Source organism: Pseudophryne corroboree, chromosome 3, assembly GCF_028390025.1.
Source record: "Pseudophryne corroboree isolate aPseCor3 chromosome 3, aPseCor3.hap2, whole genome shotgun sequence".
NCBI classification, from domain to species: Eukaryota; Metazoa; Chordata; class Amphibia; order Anura; family Myobatrachidae; genus Pseudophryne; species Pseudophryne corroboree.
Window position 1 is genome coordinate 634,355,019 of NC_086446.1, and position 4,161 is coordinate 634,359,179.

Sequence of the window (4,161 nt, forward strand, 5' to 3'; positions counted from 1 at the left end):
ACTAGAGAGGTATCTCGGTGGCTGCATTGAGAGAGTCCGCTGTCGAGCATGATAGGAACATCATTAAGCACAGGGAGTTACAGGGGGAAAGGCTGATGACAGTAAGTATAGACGCACTTACAAAAAAGCCATATCAGCCGAAACCCCAGACCCCTGATGGTAAGTCATGTGTAGTAACATGCTATACTTGTCACAAAGTAGGACATTTTGCAAGGGACTGTAGGAATAAAGGTACACATAATGTATACCGACCCCCTAGACCAGGATATGAACCACACTACAATGCACATAATTAGGATCAGGGACCACCTAGGAGAAATTATGAGCCACATACAGGGGAAACAAGGAGGTAACCACCAAGGAGAGACTGGCAGGCCTCCGAAAATTCTCAGCTACCCCCCTCACATATTGTAGCTGCCAATGCGCTGCGGGAGGGTCTCACCACACAATAGGGGTTGGGCCACACCTGTAGTCTGCAGCCAGTGAAGTTGATTGCTAGCCTTGGTAGTGAACCTGAGGTCACGGTTGATGTAGCTGGTGTACCATTACCTTTTCTTGTAGATACAGGGGCGGCCAGGTCAGTGTTAAATTCGACAGTAGGCATAAAAACCACAGGTAAAACAAATTCGGCAATGGGAGTAACAGGAACTGTGCAACAATACCCTTTGAGTAGACCTGCAGAGATTACGATAGGGCCCTTGCAAACCAAACATTCTTTCCTGTTGGCTGCATCGGCTCCTACTAATCTACTCGGGAGAGATTTATTGTGTAAAGGAAGTGATCTAGCCCGTGTTACGGGTGAAACGCGTCTTCCGCTTGTTTACCGACTGTCCCTTTTGCTACTGAGTGACGCACATCAATTGTTACCAGCCGCTGCCCCGCTGCCCCGCGTCCGTATCAGCTCTGCCGAGCTGCACCACTTCATCACCGGGATTGTCCTGTTTCCGGACTGCCAACCTGATACAAACGGTAACATCCTTTCATCCCATGTCCACGCCTGCACGAGCCTCACCGCTTCATTTTGGGTGCCCATTCACCATTCCCGAGACTGTCTGCGACACGTGGACATCCACCATACCACGCCGCATGTCCTGCAGTGTGGCCACACTATACGGGGATCCAACACCGCATATCAGGTCCGTCATCTACGTCTGAGACTTTCCCTCCTTTGACTACCTTGGACATCCTACATTCACTGCGGATAATATCTGAGCATTTGTTGATTTACCCCCAGCAGTGTAATTTATTTATATTTCTCCCTATTTCTGTTTCTGAATAAACCCTGTGATAACGTATATTTCATAATTATTACTTCGCTGGGTTATATATGGGCAGCGCCAGTCGATACCCCTACCCCACTTTCCCCAGTTCTTTCTATAAGTTTGATCTAACCATCTCGTGTTAGGACATATTCAACTGTTTTAGTATTATCTAATATATTATTATTTCCCAGCGGTTATTGTGTTATTAAATGTGATGATACTGAGTATCCCACAACTACCTGCATATGGGATGTTTTGAGCCATTGATCCATTTTGACTATTGGAAGACTTATAAGATATACACATAAGCAGATCATATGGTCTCTGAGACTGAGTATCAGCAACATTGTTAATATTTTTCTTTTTCTGGGCTCAATTATTGAGCACTGGAAACATTGTTGTTACATTCCAGATCCTGATACTATGTCCTTTGCATTTGTGTGAAGAATCTCATTATAACCTATTCTGTTGATTTATACTCAGCATTGGTAGCTGTTTATTTTTGTGAGATATTTTCAACGGTTGATATGCATATATCACTATGAAACTTCTTGTGGGGAACTAATATCTTTCTGGCACATTTATCTACTTTACCCTTCTCTCTTTTTCGTACTTACCTTTTATCGTGGACTCTCACCATTGATTCAGGGTGTATCCCTGTCTAACATTGGCAGCAGATCCACCTTTTCTTTACACTATTTATTTAGTGAACTCTCATCAGTGATTCCAGAGCTTTCGCCATCATTCGCAATCCTCTACTATCATACCACACTGGAAACGCCCGAAGCCGTCCGATCTTGGAAGCTAATCAGTGTCGGGCTGGGTTAGTACTCTAGTGGGCGACCATTGAGGAATACCCGGTGTTGTAGAGTTTATATTGGTCCATCACGCTCAGAGTCTAACACTGACAGCAGATTCACACTGCCATCTTATTTCTAACTGCTCTGTCTTCTGTTTAATAGTGTGAAAATTACTATTCAAAATACACTTCGGCTTTGCACGGATACAGGGCCAGCCTGTATTGGCAGCCTAAGTATTATCAGAAGGATTTATTTTGACCTCTTAAGGCATTCTTATTATATTTAAGCAATCGGGACCTATTATGCTAATTTCAGCACTTACTTGCTATTAATTGAACACTTATTTACTTCATATTATATGTTTGTGTTATCAAGTACTAACATAATCTTGTGCTAAATATTTCATTATATATTGGATTGTTACCTTATTTGACCACTTATATTCTTTTATTCCATGATGCTAATAAAAGTAAAATTTTATACTTATATTTCTCCTTAATATTCTACATAATATCAGTATTATTAAAAAGTAAAGAGTGCGCCCACAAAAGAGTCTTTTTTTCTTCACCGTTTTTGTTAGCAGCCCCATTGACTCAGGGTGCACCGCCAAATCATTATTGGAAAACTTGGTTTTCTCTGTATCTGTTACTTTGGTTTATTAGATTGATTTACCATATTCACTATACACCGGTGCGGTATCTATCCAAATACGTAAAATGCGGTGTGTCATATACTGTACTCCTGAGGGTGTCTTCTTGGATATACCTGGGAACCATGCTCAAGAAGTACAAGATATATTAGACACCCCTCAAAGGCTAATGTCACATTCTACTGTTATAGACAAGTGTCCATTAAAAGTAGAGGAAATGATCTCACAAATACCGGGTTCCCTTTGGACCAAAGATGGACAAGACACTGGATTGATGACGAATGTAGCTCCAGTAGTAGTGCAAGTAAAAGATGGTAGGATAGCTCCAAAAATCCCTCAGTATCCTCTGAAGCCAGAGGTAGAATTAGGAGTGTACACCGTCATAGAGCGGTTGCTACAACAGGGCATCCTAGTCAGGACGTCCAGCACCGCCAATAGTCCCATCTTCCCTGTGAAAAAGAGTGGGGGGAGGGGTTACAGGCTAGTGCAGGATCTAAGGGGGATAAACAAGATAGTTGAGAGCCAAATCCCCGTAGTGCCCAATCCAGCTGTTATCCTCATGTAAATTCCCTCTACTGCAAAATTCTTCACTGTCATCGACCTCTGTTCTGCCTTCTTTTCTGTCCCTCTGCACCCTGACAGCCAATATCTTTTTGCTTTTACATACAGGGGAGTACAGTACACCTGGACTCGTCCCACCCAAGGTTTCATTGACAGCCCGAGTATTTTCTCCCAGGCCTTGCATGACTGTTTACAATCATTTCAACCTGAGAGTGGATCAGTGCTAATACAGTATGTCGATGACTTATTGTTGTGTTCTGACTCACTCGAATCGTCCTTGAAAGACACGAAACAGCTTCTGTTTCATCTTTCCCAAACGGGACACAAGGTTTCAAAGTATAAGTATTTGGGACATTTCTTGACTCAATGACTTAGACACCTCACCGCTGATAGAACACAGGCGATTCGCGACATGACTCTGCCACAAACGCAGCAACAGATCCGCACTTTCCTTGGAATGTGTGGGTACTGTCGAAACTGGATTCCAGGGTTCTCTATACTGGCATTACCTTTGCAAGAAATGGTCTGTTCGAACAAACCAGAATGGGTCTCACACACAGATGAGTCCGATCTGGCATTTGAGAGACTCAAACAGTGCCTATCACAGGCACCTGCATTAGGTATGCCAGATTATGAGAAGCACTTTGAATTATACGGTACAGAAAGTGCAGGGTGCGTGGCAGGAGTTTTAATCCAGAGACATGGTGATGCCAGCAGGCCGGTAGCTTACTACAGTGCACAGTTGGACACCGTAGCGCAGTCTCTCCCCACATGCTTGCGAAGTGTTGCAGCGATAGCTTTGTTAGTAAGTAAAAGCGAGGACATAGTGTTAGGACACAACCTGACCATCCATACACCTCATGCAGTATCAGCCTTACTGAACTCCGCC

General features: G+C 43.5%; 1 pseudogene; it reads left to right on the plus strand.

Moving 5' to 3' along the window:
* The first annotated feature begins 2,015 nt into the window (after positions 1 to 2,015).
* LOC134896888 (5S ribosomal RNA) lies at positions 2,016 to 2,134 on the plus strand (annotated as a pseudogene).
* The last annotated feature ends 2,027 nt before the right edge of the window (positions 2,135 to 4,161 follow it).